Genomic DNA, 20,398 nt, shown 5'->3' with positions numbered 1-20,398 from the left:
GAGCTGTCGATGTTGAGTGACAGCTCGCCCCCTTTGGTTCCCATGAGAACGCCTCTCATTTGAGGGCGGCCCCACTGACATCACAAGTGATGTCAGTAGAGAGCTTCCGGCTCTGTGAGAGCCGAAAGCTCTCTGGGGCTTGCGGCCACGAGACCCTACCACAAGGGTCTCGTCGCAAGCCCGATAGTCGTGATGGTCTTGACCATCGGGACCATCATCATGGCGCTCACTATAGCTGTGGGTGGTCACCCACAGCTATGCGAATGGCCAGGAGACCGTTCTAAAGAAAAAATAGCCCGGCCCTTATTCAGAGCGAGCACTCTGTCAGAGCGTCCGGCTCTGAATCAGGGCCTGAGTGCTGGTCCACTACTGGATTAATTATATATATATATATATATATATATTTATTATATTTGGTAACATAAGTACACAGGGGGTTAGAGTAGCACTGACCTGCTGTGCTGAAAGTTCATCATGCTGGGCTCAGGGCTGCCTTCCTCCCCTCATGTGCTAGGCTAAGGCTACTAGAGCAGCTTAGAAAAGCCAGGGGGCGGAGCTTCGGGTGACTAGGGGCGGAGCTTCGGCGGGTCCGAGGTGGGCGGGGCTTCAGCCGACCTGTAGGTGTCCACCAGCTGAGAGGTGAGGACAAGGAGGTATGGGAATGGGCTAAGATTCGGCCGACCAGGAGCTGAGTAAGCTGGGCTGTTGGTTGTGTCAGGAAAAAAAAACTTTTTTTCCCTGTCTGCACGGCAGTCAGTTTCCTGTGGGCCTATTTGCAATGGGAGGCCTGGAGCTGTAGCTCCACCCGCCCCATTGTTAATCCGGCCCTGATTTTGCGTCCAAATCAGACCCGCTCGCTAGGAAGCGTTCTCAAGCAGTCGGACGATTTTTGCATTTTGCAAATATGTAATCATCGCTGTGCGTGTGCGCGTACCAGTCTGAGCGATCGGGAAGTGTACGCTTGCTGCGCATAGACAGCCCGGCAGAATGAGTGACAGGAGAAACCGTTTGTCGGTGGTGACAGGGGCTGGCCGCTAGAATCGGGAGAGTGGAGGTGCGAACGTAGCCATGTCCGAGCGCCTTAACGCCGTTTCAGAGGCGTGCATAATTATTATGGAGCATCATAGTACACGTCACTAGGCTTAACTTTACACTGAAGTGCTTGCAGTGCTAGCGGTAGGGTATGGTCAACCACAAGCGCTGCATATGCATTCGATGGTACTCGATGGTACCGATGGTTGCATACACTTCCTGGAGATGACGTGCGCAAGTAGGCATCTTTAGACTGGCTGGTGGGCATTTGCATACACAAAGTGATCGCTCGCCAAGACATAGTGTGCATGCTAATGCCTTGCCATGCGATCGCCTGCCTTCCCGAATTTTCATACGTATCGAGCGAGCGAACGCATCTAGCAAGCGGGTCTGAATCGAGCCCTGTGTGCGATCACACAGAACCCATTCTGCACGTGAACAGAACGGGACCTGCGCATGAGCAGATTCCCAATAACTAGGAATCTGCATTCAGCATTACATAAGCATGCAATGCTCTATCAGACTCTTTGTTAAATAGACCCCTTAAATATGTTAAATAGACCCCTTAATATTAAATTGGTGGCAACACGTGTCAATCACTAGATAAATAACATGGTTTGAAAAATGCCTTCCCGATTTTTCAAATACAGTACAATAGAGATCACGTGATTTATTAAACTAACTGACTGCTCATCATATTGTCAGGAATAAAACAGACATGGTGCTGATAGCTGATACCTCAAACGGTGTGCATGGCAAAATGGTTAATAAACAATGGGAGAAAAAACTCCTATTGCCTTCTCTAATAGACCATCCTACTTGTCTCATGAGAATCAGTCCCTGTACCTAATAAGTATTACCCCAGTTCTCATTAATACTGGGCACAATCTGGCTCCCTGGCTATAGGGTACCAGGATAATCGTGTGAAAATTGCAGCATGCACTGACAGCCCATGATGTTCTTGCTTGGTGCTGTGCATTAGAAATGATTGCATTCATCTGAAATTAAATTGATAACAGACCTGATAATAAACAAATCATGCCCCAGATGATAAATATTTCATGCCCCTGATCTAAATTAATATTTAATGGCTTCATGCCACTAAATTCTACAGTTTGGGACTGAAAACCCCATGTGATATGTGGCAGATTCCAAACCAAGATTAAGATCTACATTGCAGATACTATACAGTGCAGTACATTGTGAGTATGGGACTTGTAGTTTCATGGCTGCACATAGAACTGGTTGACTTAGTAGCTGTTTAGTGGTGGGTGGTATTGGGTGGTAGTATATCTCCCCCATGTCTTTATATTTGTCAAATACTATTGAACTCAGAAAATGGAATGTAGAGCAGAATTTAACCTCAGCTTGTCTGACATTTTTTTCTGTACTAATAATAATAACACATTGCATGTTTTTCAAATATTATAAAATGAAACTATTTGAAATAATACTTTTTATAGTCATATAATAAACATTTTGTTTTTTGGAGATAATTGGAGCTCCTCATAAAGAGAATATGTGTCTATATTTTTTTTTTACTTTTGCAGAACATGAAAATATGGGATGCTGTCAGCATCCCGCACGCCGGAATCCCAAAGGTAAGTATCGTGGTTAGGGGAGGGTTAGGTTTAGGGTTAGGTGCTAGGCACTAGAGGGAGGGTAAGGGATAGGCACTAAGGGGGAGAGTTAGGTATAGGGTGCAGGGAGGGGGAGGATAGGTTTAGGCACTAGGAGGAGGTTAGGGTTAGATACCGGGGAATGAGAGTTAGGTTTAGGGGTAGGGATAAGTGCTGTCGGGATTCTCACTGTCAGGATGCCGCTGTCAGTATTGTGACCAGCGGTATCTCGACCACTGGGATTCCATGCCTAACCCGAAAAATACAGGGCAACAGCTATTAAAGCAGAAAAGCAAATTTTCATCACCTGTATTACAAGAGAGTCCTTCCCATCCGCTGTTACAGAGACAGATGTAATCATAGACACCATTCAGACACTGTCCATTAACGCATGGTGAGTTCTCACAAAAATCGTTTTCTGCACAAGAACAAAATCAAATTGATAAATTAGAACTTTATTTGAATGTAGCAGTAATATGATATATTTATGTAAGCAAAAAAGTAACATTAACACTCTGACCCTTTCTCACACTAAAATCATACACAATAACAGATGTTAGATACATAAAATGTTACTGCTGCTGTTCAGTTGCTACTTTGTTCCTTGTATTAAGCACTTCTGTTAAATGGCTGAACTTTGCTAAGGATATATACTGTATGTATATAAATATATATATTATATATACAGTATATATATATATAAACAGTATATATATATATATATATATATATATAAATAATAAGCAAGAGAGTGTGTGTGTGTGTCTGTTTGTCCTTTATGCACGGCCAGAGTTTTGTACCTAGCACTACAAATTTGGCATGGTGGTATAGTTTGACCAGGATTAGGTTTTTGGCTATGCTTGGGGTGTAGTTTCACTAGGATTACGTTTTTGGCTATGCTTGGGGTGTAGTTTAACCAGGATTAGGTTTTTGGCTATGTTTGAAGTTTGTCTGAGCCATGGAGGTCTACATGGTGCCCACCAAGTAGGCCATGGGGTCTCTGATTTGAAATTTTGATCTAAGCAAGTTCACCCAGGATGTCTTCCAGTGCCTAAAACTGCACTGATCTGACGGCACATGTTGATATGTACTAATGAGGGACAGGCAGAGCTCCAATAGAAGAGCAGTGAGTCGGAAGATCAACTGTCACATTGCACCTGCACTGACAGTTACTAAATGCCATGGTCTCCAATCTGCAAAGATTTCTGCACGGCAATGATTTCTGTTCTGCACTGATTTCTGTTCTGTAGTAATTTCTGAACCCGCAGTCATTTGGGAAGTTATACTGATTACTTTCTGTAAGTCACTCTGCTTCTGATATATCCCATTCCAAACAATCAGAATGGGGGCTTCGAACAGCCTCTTTAATCTGGCTACTAATGGGAAAACAAACAACATTGTTTAAACCTTTTCTCGGCTAAAGCCATGTTAGCAAACAGTGGGATCCATTTCACGATCAATGTTATAGGAGAAGACAATGTAAAAAATGAAGGCTGTATATGTACTTTAAAGTCCATTCTTTAACGTATCCCAGCTAGTAAAAGAGAAAGACAACACTGAAAGGGTGGGACGGCGGTGGAAAAAATATAGTGACACTGAAATTCAGTACTTATCCTTTCAACTGCATAATGATATATCATGAGACAATCCTTCAATGATATATTGAAAAGTCCTCCATGGTTTTCTCTCCAAATAAAACATAAAGTGAATGAAAAGAGAAAAACAAGGGAGGATTTCGTTATCTATAATGGTACATATAATCGTTTAAAACATCAATGGCCATATACAGCATCCGGGGAAAATGGTGATGGCGTACCCCACTCACAATAACGAGGGGAAGTAGTCCACGTATAAGAGGTTTTTTTCTCTCCGTATATCTATGCAGCCATGTATTCCACCACCTCCAAACAACAAAACAATTAAATCAAATAAAATGTACCCAAACTCACTTCTGTGGGAGCTTGGACATCCTCTCAAAGGTATCTTTGGACTTGTTCCTTCAATTAAAATTCATCCACATATATGGTAAAAGATACCAAAATTATGTATTTTATCACAATATTTATTAAATCATGAAAAAGTACCACAGTTCATGGACGTGGACATGGAACACATGGGACTATATAAAGTAAGATGATACAAATACTATAATGCACAGTGTTGTTTTTAAAAGTCCGGACTTCCACACTAGGTTAATAGCTCCTTAATAAGTCCAGTATGGTCCAAAATACCATCACCCAATGAATCCATGTGAACTGTTTAAAATGCCTCTGACACTGCTGTACCAAGAGCTGTGCAACCAGAGAGCAAGGCCAAGGGGGCTACATGGTTGCATGGAATTGAATACAAAAAAGGTGCCAGACACATCCTCAGGGGGAGATGTATCAGAGAGATGAAGTACCAACCAACCAGATCCTGTCATTTTCAAATACAGCCTGTGCTTTTTCTCTCTTCACTTTTATCCCTCTCCATGGCTTGAGACGTCTCCCCTAAGATTGAATCCAGAACACAGTCATCATGTAAAATGCTTGGAGGGTGAGTATTGGGGGTGGCAGGGTCTGGCCCCAGGCACAGAAGTGTTTTGGTACAGCTCTGGCCTGATATGCTGATCATTTTATACATGATAATGTAATCCAAGTGTGACTAATAATTTACGTTTAACATAATCAGCAACAAAAGAATTATTTGTATTTATGTGATTACTGAAAAAGCATTTCTAATACTCATGTTTTAGATATACATGGTGCCAATACAAGTACATTTTTTACCCTCTTTTTTGTTTATGTCTATGTGGTTACAGGTTGTAAGGGGTCAGGTAAGACATGGCTATGTGATGTATTTGGAATGGCTACAGATTGATGTCATTTAGAGAGAGACATGCCTATATATATATATATATATATATATATAGAAGAGATTTCAGAATTTCAGTTGGATCATTTTTATCTCAGACGTGTTGTTTGTTTTATTTGTAACAATGTTGCATAGAGAACTGGAGCTTATAGTTCTAAAATCTATGGACTCTGTAATAAGCTATCAAGGTTTATTACGACTAATTTAGCAAATGCTGATTAGGTTCCCATGACAATGTTTTCACTGTTGTTACAGTAGGGGTACATAAGGTTATTAACTTGACAATATGTTGGATTTTGGTGCTAGAAATGTTTAAAATATGGTCTAGGATAATCGTTCTATGTATAAGAGAGAATGTCAACCCCTTCACTGCTGACAGTTATCCAAGCCTCGTGCTGAGGTCATTTTTCACATTAGTGCCCATCACATTCCAAAATCAATATCAATGATTTTTTTACGCAGTACCCACACAAGTTATACCTAGTTTTTTCAGAAGACTTTGCGCCTGATTAGGGGTCAGATGCAGACGCATCTATGTTTTTATGGTAAAGTTGTGACGAATTTCTGCTAAACTGAGGCGCCTACTGGCAGCGTCTTAGGCGGTATAAATCCATTACACACACCATTGGACGCACCACTGAAACTCCTTCCTGCACCTGACCATGGCCTCCTGTGTGAGCAGTTGTGCACCTTTAGATGCAGCCGTCATCAGTGACACACCCACATCTGCCTAGCCACTTCCCTGTTACTTCCCAGCAATGCCCACTGAAATCCACACTCTGTGCATACAAAATTAATCTGCGCCTCTATGCAGTAACCATCGGGACACGTGCAGTGTGACTTAGACTCATGCACATGCATATCGGCACGGAGTGCCATTAGTGTGCAACTCTGAATCAGGCCCTTTATTGTCACAAAGTACCATTAGTCTTTTTACTCATTCTAACAAGTCAAAAAAAATTAACCCAAAAGGCCAAAGTGTTTTTTAGTAAAATTTCAAGAAAAATAACAAAAACAAATTTATTTTTTTTCTGTCTTATAAGCCTCACAAAGAAATTCTTTGGTTCTTGTTTCGCTAATAAACCAGCATTCCAAAATAATAACAAGCTGGGTTCTATGTGGAGGGTTTGAAAAAAACATCTGCACCTGAAATGAAAATGCATTTTATATTTAAATATTTTTCTATCTCGATCTATGTGTAGGAAGAATACAAGGCCTACCATTTAAAAAATTAGACACCCTACCACACCCTACCGCATTAAATGAGAGATCACTTTTTTTTATTAGACATAAGATAAAGGAGATATGGGCTTTAAGGCACACATCCACTACAGGATTAGGGAAAGACAGTACGATTACGTAATCGTACCGTTGTTCCCCATCCCCTGCAGTGCCTACACTGAATGATCAGTCGTTCAGTGTAGGCACCATCCATCATCCCCGAACATGGCCAATCTGACATTATCGGCAGATTGACCAGCATGTTCGGGCGATGATTGATGTCAGAAATGACCAGTGGGAGCGCGCATCGCTGGTCGTTTCTGACATTTTGATGCCCGATTAGTGAGCGATTGCACGATTACGATGTCGTAATCGTGTAACCGCTCTGCTTAATCGGGGACTGGATACCTGCCTTTAGATTCCCCTCCACCCCATCTGTGGAAAATTGTGTTCTTTGTGTACTTTTTCACTTATTGTTTTATGATCACCAGACAATAACTATTAAGGAAGCACATATGAAAGAGGAGACTCCCCTCACTCAAGACAGGGTGCCCTCATGTGTGTGATAACACTGAGCGATATTATCTGGTGACACAGATATAGAAACAGAGAATTTGATGGCAGATAACCACTTGGCCCATGTAGTCTGCCCTTTCTTTAACCTTTCGGTAACCTCAACCATTTTTGATCCTTAGTCCTTTGTAAGGATATTCTTGTGCCTATTTCAAGCCTGTTTAAATTGCTCTACTGTCTTAGCCTCTACCACCTCTGATGGGAGGCTATTCCATTTATCCACTACAAAACAAAACAATTTTGCAGCATATGTTTATGTTTCCTTCTCTTCAATTCCACTACGGCATGGTGTGATTAATAAATGTTGCAAAAATAATTCTGGATACTCTGTTATTTTTCAATATTTATGGTTAATATGAAATAAATTAAACATTTTGAAAAAATTAGTATAATATTTTTCATATCTCATGCAATATAGGGTTAATAAGTAGATGGAGAGCGTGTTAATTTATGTAGATAAACAAGTAATGTAAAAAAAAAAGACTTTCAGTGGTCAGTGATTTCTGACACAGCAACGATAGGTTCTCTGGCCCTGATTCAGAGCCGGATGCTCTGACAGAGCACTCGCTCTGAATCAGGGCCCGGCTATTTTTTTTGTGACCACCCACAGCTATAGCGAGCGGCCAGGAAGATGGTCGCGATGGACTAGACCATCGCAATCATCGGGCTTGCAACAAGACCCTTGTGGTAGGGTCTCGTTGCCGCAAGCCCCAGAGAGATTTCGGCTCTCACAGAGCCAAAATCTCTCCCACTGACAGCACTCGTGATGTCAGTGGGGCCGCCCCCAAACGGAGGGGTTCACATGGGAACGCCTCCATTTGGGCAAGGGGACGTGCTGTCACTCAACATCGACAGCATGCCCCCTTTGGTACGAGACCCGGAGCGACGGTTTGCCCCGGTTGGCCCCGTCGTGCGCTAGCGCACTGGGCCACCATCGACCTAGACCTGTCATTGCAGAGAAGACCAGAAAAAGTTATTTTCTTATTGTTAAGAATACCAATCCAAGCTGTAGCTAATATACAACAGATACATTTACCTGTTCAGAGACTTTGGGCAAAATTTACTAAGTGGCGGGTTCTAAACCCCGGTGATTTGGTGGCGGTTTGGAGGCAGTTTTGCTATCCGCAGATTTACTAAGGCCAAAACCGCTGCAAAACTGCCATCAAAACACATTTTAGAATAGAAAAGAACAGGGCTGTCATTTAGAAACTGCAGCAAAACCGATACCAAATGCCCGGGGTTTAGAACCTGCCAGCAAACTGCCACCAAACCGCCGGGGTTTAGAACCCACTGCTTAGTAAATTTTGCCCTTTGCATTATTTCTACTGCAGTACACATCAATGTGCCCTGGTTAGTTACCTATAGCTTGTTACTTTTATTAGTTATTAATTAGAAATTAATTCTTGTTAGTCAATCAGGGCTTATACATTATTGTGAGAACTATATACTGTATGTCAACATAAAAGAGAGTCCTCAGATCAGTTTCCTCTAATAAATTGTCATTCTTGGTGATTATTGTGAAGCTCTTGTTCCAATGTTTTGCCAATTTGCTCTAATTGCTCCAACTACCCATTATTGCTGTGACTACCATGAGCTTAAGCTAGGTACACACACCATAAGATTCTGACTGATTCTGACCAATTTTGACTGACCCCAATGATCCTAAAATTAGCGATATACAGAATACAGACTACCCAATAATTAGTTATTTCTAAACGATCCCTTCGCTTCCAAATTGACTTGCAGATAGTCTCCATACACTTAATACACTAGAAATTGGGCGAGGTATGTACACACTTAATTTTCTGAATCATTTTAAAATTATGTGACCGATAGTCAGTGCAGCTCTCACTATACGGGGAGCGAAGACAACAGTGTTTTTCCAACCATCAGACAGAAGTGCTGCATACACACTAAACAATTATCGGTCATGATTGCCGGGAATAGCCATATCGCCCCATTTTTCTTATAATGTGTACCTAGCTTTACTTCTCAGCCAATTCAGTGCCACTATCACCCTTTCATTTTCCACAAAATAAATGTACCACAGAGCCTTTTATAACTGGTGTGAGATCCTTAGTTTGGTGTGGGTTAATTAAAACTCCTGAGTTGCCTTGAGTGAGAGAACGCATCATCCATGCCCACTGACAACCAGAAGCAGAAGACTCAGATGGAGGCACTGTGGCCAATGAGAAAGAGTCAGTGAGACTGTCCAGGTACTGCTGTTTATCACAGAACGCTTCTAGGAGCACAGAAAAGGGTGTTACGATTAGAATCAACGAAATCTGCATGGCTGACTCTGCCTCTTATTCCCTTCTCCCATGAGCCATTCCAGGAACCCCTAACTGCAAACAGTAATATGGCACATCATAAATGGTGTAAAATGCAATACAACCCTCTGTTGGAAACACAAAAACTATCTATTTTTTGCTCTCAGAACAGAAATATGTCACATGCACAAAATAATTCACAATTCCCTGGGCAAATTTTCCTTAATAAGTGCATTGTGACTTTTACATACCCTACTTAGCTTACACTCAGCTTACACCATTACCTTCAGGATAGTAACAGAGACATTGTTTATTACCAGTGATTTATATAGCGCACAAATATTCCGCAGCGCTTTACAGAGAATATTTGGCCATTCACATCTGTCCCTGCCCCAGTGGAGCTTACAATCTATATTCTCTAACACATGCTCACACACATACACACTAGGATTAATTTTTTGTTGAAAGTCAATTAACCACTTGCCTGATACGGTCATATCAGATGTGACCACACCAGACTGGGCTTTCCCTGACATGGTCGTATCTGATGCGACTAGTCAGATATGCCCACTAGGTGGCTGCGGGAAGCTAATCTTCCCACAGCCGCCTATGTCAGAGGGACTTACTGGTCCCTCTGCTTTCTCAGATTCCCCTCCAGTGTGTCCCGATCACTGCTGGCCACAGTGATTGTGCAACCAGCGAGACCCCTCCCAAGCAGCAACTGCAGCTCCACGGCTGCTGCCGGCGTGAACTCCCCAGGCTACCTTGCTGACTTTCTGGCCCGGGCAGTCGGCGGGATCACCACCTCCTTCTCCCCCAACATGGCTGTGAGCCATGCCTGCTGTTTTGTCCCTGGCCGCTCCCAACCCTTCCTTCCCTGGCACGGCTGTAAGGAAACCAGAAGCAGCAGCAGCCCCATCCCTCCCCAGTGCGGCTGTAAGATAACCAGATGCAGCAGCATCCGGCTCTGTCCCCAGCCGCTCCCACCCCTTCCTTCCCCGACGCAGCTTTAACATGACAGCTACTGTACAGAAGCAGCAGCCATGACTACTACTATGTGTATATATACTGTATGTGTATGCATATATACACAGGGGGGCCCCACACTGCACACCCTGCACCCATAATAATACTTACCTCTCCGGAGTCCCACATCGGCGCAGGCGTACGGCGCTGTAAAAAACGACTGGAAATTGGCACGGTGGGCATTTTCCCGGTTACCTGTGCATACACTATAGACTCTGGGCACACTCTAGTGCCCAGAGTCTATTACTCCAGCACTGGCTGCGCACAGCTCAGTGCGCTGCCAGCCGCCGGGCGGAGAGGAGGGGGTCCGTGTCGGAGACTACACATGGGCCCCCTCCTCTCTAGAAATGCCCCTGTATATACAGTATGTGTGTGTATATGTATAGCAACAAAGAATGGCTGCATCAGCATAAATTAGAGTATTTCTGAAGACGCTGAGTGCCGTCATTTCTTCTCGCTGTGTATGTGTGTATATACAGTATGTGTGGATATATATATATATATATATATATACATATACTGTGTATATATATATATATATATTAGGGGTGAGCGGGTTCGGATTTCTGAAATCCGAACCCCCCCGAGCCCCCCCGATCCGAGTCCGATCCGAATCAGGCTCGACTTTTCCCGCCTGACTCGGATCTGAAATCGAGGCAAAACATCATCATCCCGCCTTCCGAGTCTCGCGGGTTTTGGATCCTATATAAGGTACCCACGTCGGCGCCATTTTCTCACTCGGCTGTGGACAGTGAAGAGGGAGGGTGGGAGTTAGGGCTGTGTAGTGTAGTGTAGTGCTGCTGTTGTCCACTACTTCAAAGTCCATAGGGGCTGGCTGTGTTGTGCTGTGCTGCTGTTGTTAATAGGGGCTGTGTCCACTACTTCAAAGTCCATAGGGGCTGGCTGGACTGTGTTGTGCAGTCAGTTCTCCATAGGGGCTGTGTCCACTCCAAAGTCCTGTGCAGTGTCCCAGTCCTAAAGAGGTGCTGTAGTGTTGTCCAGGGGGTGCTCTGTCCATCAGGGGTGCTCCCCCCAAGTGCTAAAAAAATAATATATTTTCTGTGTTTGTGAATTGTGTGCGCAGTAGCCGCACGTGCATCAACAAAGTAGTGCCAAGCGTGCGCCTGTGTCATAAGTAAAGGGCCGGCTGGCTTGACCGTTAAAGGGTGCTGTAACCCCCGAAAGTACACTCCAGTCCAAACCAAAAAAAAATTATTTTCTGTGTTTGTGAATTGTGTGCGCAGTAGCCGCACGTGCATCAACAAAGTAGTGCCAAGCGTGCGCCTGTGTCATAAGTAAAGGGCCGGCTGGCTTGACCGTTAAGGGTGCTGTAACCCCCGAAAGTACACTCCAGTCCAAACCAAAAAAAAAATTATTTTCTGTGTTTGTGAATTGTGTGCGCAGTAGCCGCACGTGCATCAACAAAGTAGTGCCAAGCGTGCGCCTGTGTCATAAGTAAAGGGCCGGCTGGCTTGACCGTTAAGGGTGCTGTAACCCCCGAAAGTACACTCCAGTCCAAACCAAAAAAAAAATTATTTTCTGTGTTTGTGAATTGTGTGCGCAGTAGCCGCACGTGCATCAACAAAGTAGTGCCAAGCATGCGCCTGTGTCATAAGTAAAGGGCCGGCTGGCTTGACCGTTAAAGGGTGCTGTAACCCCCGAAAGTACACTCCAGTCCAAACCAAAAAAAAAATTATTTTCTGTGTTTGTGAATTGTGTGCGCAGTAGCCGCACGTGCATCAACAAAGTAGTGCCAAGCGTGCGCCTGTGTCATAAGTAAAGGGCCGGCTGGCTTGACCGTTAAAGGGTGCTGTAACCCCCAAAGTACACTCCAGTCCAAACCGAAAAAAAATTATTTTCTGTGTTTGTGAATTGTGTGCGCAGTAGCCGCACGTGCATCAACAAAGTAGTGCCAAGTGTGCGCCTGTGTCATAAGTAAAGGGCCGGCTGGCTTAACCGTTAAAGGGTGCTGTAACCCCCGAAAGTACACTCCAGTCCAAACCAAAAAAAAAATTATTTTCTGTGTTTGTGAATTGTGTGCGCAGTAGCCGCACGTGCATCAACAAAGTAGTGCCAAGCGTGCGCCTGTGTCATAAGTAAAGGGCCGGCGGGCTTGACTGTTAAAGGGTTCTGTAACCCCCAAAGTACACTCCAAACCAAAAAAATATATATTTTCTGTGTTTGTGACTTGTGTGCACTGTGGCTGCACGTGCATCAACAAAGGAGCAGCGCCAAGCGTGCGCCTGTGTCCCATAAGTAAAGAGCCGGCTGGCTCATTTCTTAAAGGGTGGTGTAACCCACAAAGTGCACTACTCTCCAGCAAAAATAAAAAAATATTTTCTGTGTTTGTGTGCGCTTTAGCCGCACGTATATATATCAATATAACATAAATGGAGGACCAAACTTTCTCTGATAAAAATAAAATAGGGAAAGATCAAGAACCACTTCCTACTAGTGCTGTTGCTGCTGCTGGGAGTTGTTCATCATCCCAGAGAGGAAGTAGGAACATCACTACTTTTACTAAACAATTGACCCTCCAACAGTCCCTAGCGATGAGGATGAAGTACGACAGCAGTCATCCTGAAGCAAAACGTATAACTGAGGCCTTGACTGCTATGTTGGTGTTAGACATGCGTCCGGTATCCGACATTAGTGCAGTGGGATTTAGACAATTGATGGAGGTAGTGTGTCCTCGGTTCCAAATCCCGTCTAGATTCCACCTGCATCCTTAAAGCAGCTGCGACAAGCGTGCGTCTGTCTGTTAAAGGGTGGTGACACCCTCAAAGTGTGCTACACAAACAATAAAAATATTCTTCTTTTTTCTGTCTTTGTGAATTGTGTGGGCTGTAGCCGCACCTGCATCCTTAAAGCAGCAGCGACAAGCGTGCGTCTGTCTGTTAAAGGGTGGTGACACCCTCAAAGTGTGCTACACAAACAATTAAAATATTGTTCTTTTTTTTTCGGTCTTTGTGAAATGTGTGGGCTGTAGCCGCACCTGCATCCTTAAAGCAGCAGCGACAAGCGTGCGTCTGTCTGTTAAAGGGTGGTGACACCCTCAAAGTGTGCTACACAAAGAATAAAAATATTCTTCTTCTTTTTTCTGTCTTTGTGAATTGTGTGGGCTGTAGCCGCACTTGCATCCTCAAAGCAGCAGCGACAAGCGTGCATCTGTCTGTTAGAGGGTGGTGTAACCCTCAAAGTGTGCTCCACAAACAATAAAAATATTATTTTTTTTTCTGTCTTTGTGAATTGTGTGGGCTGTAGCCGCACTTGAATCCTCAAAGCAGCAGCGACAAGTGTGCGTCTGTCTGTTAAAGGATTACATCGGTGACAGCATCCAAGTAGGCATGTCAGACAGTCCGTACCTGTACTGGCAGGAAAAAGAAGCAATTTGGAGGTCCCTGTACAAACTGGCTCTATTTTACCTGAGTTGCCCCCCCTCCAGTGTGTACTCCGAAAGAGTGTTTAGTGCAGCCGGGAACCTTGTTAGCGAAAGGCGTAGGAGGTTGCTTCCACAAAATGTGGAGAAGATGATGTTCATAAAATGAATGATCAACTCTTCCAGGGAGACCAGCCTCCAGAACGTACAGAGGGACCTGTGGTTCCAGCAGGGACGAATTAATACTCTGTGAGGATGAGGATGTACATAACACTGAAGAGGGTGAGGAATCTGTGGATGAGGAGGATGAGGACGACTTCTTGCCTCCGTAGAGCCAGTTTGTGCAGGGACAGATTAATTGCCAGCTTGTTTTGTGGGGGCCCAAACGAACCAATCATTTCAGCCACAGTTGTGTGGCAGACCCTGGCGCTGAAATGATTGGTTTGTTAAAGTGTGCATGTCCTGTTTATACAACATAAGGGTGGGTGGGAGGGCCCAAGGACAATTCCATCTTGCACCTCTTTTTTTTCTTTGCATTATGTACAGTTTGGGGCCTAGTTTTTCAATGCCATCCTGTCTGCCACTGCAGTTTCACGCCTAGATGGGTCACGTGTTTGTGCCGCCCACTCGTGTCGCTTAGCATAGTCATCCAGCTACCTCGGTGCAAGCTTTTGGACATAAAAACACTATTGTGAGGTGTGAGGTATTCAGAATAGACTGGAAATGAGTGGAAATTAAGGTTATTGAGGTTAATAATAGCATAGGAGCAGAAAAACCTACAAATTCTGTGATTTTAGCTGTTTTTATGCTTTTTTTCAAAAAAATACAGATACAAAACCCAGAACCCAAAACACGGAAGGGTGGTTTTGGCAAAACCAATCCAGATCCAAAACACGAAGAAAGATCCAGATCCAAAACCAAAACACAAAACACGAAAAGTGGCCGGTGCACACCCCTAATATATATATATATATATATATATATATATATATATATATATTTTACACTAACCCATACATGAACTAGATAGATACAGTCAGTTTGCCGGTGGACGGGATGCCAGCTGTTGAAATCCCGGCGTCGGAATCCTGACCCGGGACTAAACATAGGCATTGAAATTCCGACACCAGTTTAGATACCGACGCTGTACTCCCTAGGTATAGCGGGGCGCCTTAGTTGTTAGCCGCAGACGGGGAGTGTTAGGCTTAGGCACCACGGGGGGGGGGGGGAGGGGGGGGGTTAGGGTTAGGCACCACTTCTGAAGGCTTAGGCACTAAGGGGGGATTGTAATATTTGGGCATCAGGGATGGAAGGATAGGGAGAAGGGGGAGGGTTAGGATACCGACCGACAGATGTCGATATTCCAACCCTGTCAGGATGCCAGGGCCGGGATTCTGACTGCATTGGGGGGGGGGGGGGGAAACTCCAGAGATATCAGTGTACCGGGCCCCAAGGTTGTTGCCTGCTTATTACTACCCATCTGTCTTCTGCGCATTGTTGTCTGGTGTTAAGAAAAGATACAGAGGTTTCTGTGTTCATTTCTGACACCATAATTAATTATTAATGTATTTTTAGCAACCAGTTACACCTGTACCTGCCGGAGCACTTCTCTATATACTGGAAAAAATAGTCATAATGGGACGCATTCCTGTTACAGTAAGTCACCTAAAGCATTGGTACACAGACATTGGAAATCAACACTAGTTAAGACGTGGACCTTGTACTGTGACCAGCAGAGATTAAAAGTGCACTCATTCAAATATCCCAAAGTTGCAGTGTATACAGGGCCGGTGCAAGGTTTCTTGGCACCCTAGGCATTTCTTCAGCCTTGCGCCCCCCCCACCCTCAGATACCTACACAAGCCCTTATACAGTGCCCCCAGCAGTGGTCCCTTCTATGCAGTGCCCCCAGTAGTGCCCCTTTTACAGTGCCCAGAGTAATGGCCCCCTATGCAGTGCTCCCAGTAGTGGTACCCCTATGCAGTGCCCCTTATATAATGCCCCCAGTAGTAGTCCCCCCCTGTGCAGTGTCCCTTATATAGTGCCCCCAGTACTAGTCCCCCCTGTGCAGTGTTCCTTATATAGTGCCCCCAGTACTAGTCCCCCCTGTGCAGTGCCCCTTATATAGTGCCCCCAGCACTAGCCCTCCCTGTCAAGTGCCCCTTATATAGGGCCTCAGTAGTGATAACCCCCCCCCCACCACCACACCCCTGCAGTTATCCAAGACAGACACACACGGAAGAAAAAAACAAAAACTACACTTACCTTAATCCCCGCTCCGGCCTCCGCTTCCCTGGAGCCAGAAAATGCAGCTCATTAGTGAGCTCCAGCCCGGCTCCGGCAGTGAGCGCAGCAGCCGATGAGAGTCTGTCTGACTCTCATCGGCTGCTAAAACAAACACACAGCTCTCGGCGCACTTATGTGTGATCCACACTACATATTATTCCAGCGGTGCCCTGCAGTGGCCAGCGCTCTTAGGCAGCTGCCTAAGTTTGCCTAGAGTGTATTGTATATGTATTAAATTATTGAATGTTTCCATAGAACTCCATTGTATTTTACTGGGTTATATTTCTTGAGTGCTGCAGCCAACAACAAAAATGACACAAACGAAAAGCAAGTTCATGCACTGACATTTTCTGTACTGTTATCAGCATAAAAATGTGTTTAATAGGTTTCATGGCAGTGCAGTGTCCAAGCCCTGGGCATCTACTACATATAATAATATCATTTATTTTGCAATAAAAAGCAATAACATTTACCTATGTTTATTATTACAGTGCAATTTACATTTCTCAGTTTATTCAATTGAAAGAGAAAGCAAAATGTTTCTAATAGAGATGAGCGGGCCCGGTTCTCAGAGAACTGAGCCCACCTGAACTTCATGGATCCGCGGGGATGCAAGACACAGCTCGGATCTCCACGCCCACCCGGGATCCTTATTCAAGGCAAAACCACTAGATCCCGCTGTTGGATCTCAAAGTTTTGCCTCGAGCTGCCATTTTCAAAGTTCCATTGAATTCAATGGGCTTGCCGCTGATTGGCTGAGAGAGCCGTCTGTCACGGCACTCAGCCAATAAGCACTTGCCCATAGAGTTCAATGGGCACAAGAAAAGGAAGGAAAATACCACCAATCCCCTCGCACTGACACCACTGCCCCCTGCTGTCGACTCCGACGGCACCCCCTCACTGCCGACACTGCTGACATCCCCGCACTGCCAACACCACTGGTACACTGCACTGAGGACACTGCCAGCACCCCTGCACTGCTGCCCCCATACAGAGGACACCGTCAGAACTCCACACTACTGGCACCCCTACACTGAGGACACAGCTGGTACCCCCTCTCTGCCGACTCCTACGGCACCCTGCACTGAGGACACTGCCAGCACTCCCGCACTGAGGACATCGCTGGCACCCCTGCTCTGCCAACTTCTTCTGAGTTGTTCTATGGTCTGTAAATGGCTTTAACATTTTTGGTAATGTATTACTACCCATCTTTCTTCTACGCATGATTGTCTGGTGTTGAGAAAAGATACAGAGATTTCTGTGTTCATTTCTGACACCATTATTAATTATTAATGTCTTTTTAGCAAACCAGTTACACCTGTACCTCCCGGAGCACTTCTCTATATACTGGAAAGAATAGTCATAATGGGAAGCATTCCTGTTACAGTAAATCATCTAAACCATTGGTTTACACAGACATTGGAAATCAACACTAGTTAAAGCATGGACTTTGTACTGTGTCCAGCAGAGATTAAAAGTGCACTCATTCAAATATCCCAAAGTTGCAGTGTATTGTATATGTATTTAATTATTGAATGTTTCCATAGAACTCCATTGTATTTTACTTGGTGATAATTCTTGAGTGCTGCAGCCAACAACAAAAATGACACAAATGAAAAGCTTGTTAGGAAGTGTGTGTAAGTTCATGCACTGACATTTTCTGAGGACACCACTGGCTGGCACCCCTGCGCTGCCGTCACTGCCAGCACCACTGTACTGAGGACACCACTGGCTGGCACCCCTGCACTGCCGTCACTGCCAGCACCACTGTACTGAGGACACCACTGGCACCCCCGCTCTGCTGACACTGCCGGCACCCTGTGCTGAGGACACTGCCAGCACCCCCGCACTGCCGCCCCACGTACTGAGGATACCATCAGCACCCACACACTACCAACACTGCCGGCACCTCACACTGAGGACACCGCCAGCACCCCTGCACTGCAGACACAGCCAGCACTCCCACACTGAGGACTCAGCTGGCACCCCCGCTTTGCCAGCACCCTGCACTGAGGACACTGCCAGCACCTCCACACTGAGGACATCGCTGTCACCGCTGTACTGCTGACACAGCCAGCACCCATGCACTGAGGACACTGCTAGCACCCCTGCTCTGCTGCCCCACGTGCTGAGGATACTGTCAGCACTCCCGCACTGCCAACACTGCTGGCACTTCCCCACTAAGGACACCGTCAGTACCCCCGCACTGAGAACACTGCTGGCACCCCCACTCTGCCAGGACCCAGCACTGAGGACACTGCAAGCACCCCCGCACTGACGACACCGCCAACACCCCTACACTGCCTGCACTATTGTTGCTGGTTGCAAAGGTGCCCCCATAACAGTTCAAGCTTCAGGGCCCCAAAAATTTAGATCTGCCACTGACTATCGCCAACCTCCACTGTATCCAACCCACAGTGTATCCCACACTGTATCCAACTCGCAGTGTGGCCCTGATTCAGAGCCGGACGCCTTGAAAGAGCGCTCACTCTGAATCAGGGCAATTTTTTTTTGTTGGTGCGGCCGCTCGTATAGTTGTGGGTGACCAGAGGTGGGCGGAGCTACACCAGAGGGTGGGACATCATTTTGTGGGTAAACCAGTTTAAAAATTCTCAAAGTTTGGGCTGTTATTCTAACATGTGAATCTATCATATAATATATGAAACTATACGAGAGAAAACTGCTGTAAATTCACACACAAAATCAGAATATATACTAAATATATAGGGAAAGCCTTGACAAAGGGACGGTATACTTCCAAAACTTGGTGACACATTTATATGTATTCTTAATACACGCTTTTGACTTTTTTGAGTAAGTCTCTGAGTGTCGCCGCTTGTTTGGACTAATACAGTGGATGAACTTTTCCGGAGGGCATCAGAGTTATTGAAACCCCTTAGAGTGAGTGCTAGACCCACATAAAAAGCCAGGAAAGGCAGGCTGGACTGGGAGGGGGAGGGGCACAGGGCAGAGAAGGCTGGCTGGACTAGGAGGGGGACAGAGAAGGTTGGCTGGACAAGGGGTGGCTCAGGACAGAGAGGGGGGGGACAGGGCAGAAAAGGCTGGCTGGCTGGAATAGGGGGGAGACACACAGGGCAGGAAGGGCTGGCTGGACTGGGGGAGGGAAGCACAGGGCTGAGAATGCTGTCTGGACTGGGGGGACAGGGCAGGGAAGGCTGGCTGGACTTGGAGGGGAGGCTCTGGGCAGAGAGGGGGGACAGGACAGAGATGGCATGTTTGTCTAGGGGGATACACACAGGGCAGGGAGGGCTGGTTGGAACAGGGGGGAGCACAGGGCAGGGATGGCTGGCTGGAAAGGAGAGGGGAAGCACAGGGCAAGGTCGGGGACTGTAGTACCTAGTTTAGCATTCTTCAGTTGGCCACGCTGGTGCAGCCAGCCAGCCAGAATCAGTGCCAATGGCATTTCAAAATCCAATATGGAGAGAGGGGGGGAGGGACCGGGTGGCACTCCGGATTGGCTGCCTGTATCCAACCTACACTGTATCTGACCTGCACTGTACCCTGCACTGTATCTGTCCCACAGGTATGGAATGCTGTTTTATGGTTGGGGAGATTTTGGGGAACTGCTCAACAAAAAGGCTGATTGATTGGGGATTTACATTGGCACAGAGTGCCAGTCATCAGTGGCCCAGCAACCCCAGGAGTGACATACAGATTGGGCACTGAGAACAGGCATGTACTGGAGGCATATAAAAAAAAGGGATATTCCCTCCAGCACACTGCAGCAATATTAGCAAAAATACTTGAATCCTACATGATAACAGATTTCAGAGGTATTAGTTGCATAAATTTGCAAATATATGATTAAGCGCCGGGCCAACGTCAAGGCTCCTCTATACTGGCGTCCCTAACAATAAGGGGTTCACGTCCGAGGTGCAAGGCACCCCAAAAGAATACAGCCAAGGACCATTCCCAGGACATCACACGAAATTGGAAGAAAGGTGATAGTGGAGTGTAAAGTATAGATGTGTAAAAGATAAATCAATAAGTGTTAATATAATAAGGAAGAATTAAAAATTACATAGATTATAAACAAACAAATAGAAAAGTGATGAAAAGTATTTATGTGAATTAAGTGGTGATGCCCTGAAAAAGGCCCAGCCAGAATAACCCTGGGGG

Source organism: Taudactylus pleione, unplaced genomic scaffold (assembly GCF_031769625.1).
Source record: "Taudactylus pleione unplaced genomic scaffold, aTauple2 ptg000010l, whole genome shotgun sequence".
NCBI lineage: Eukaryota > Metazoa > Chordata > Amphibia > Anura > Myobatrachidae > Taudactylus > Taudactylus pleione.
This window is presented reverse-complemented; position numbering follows the sequence as displayed.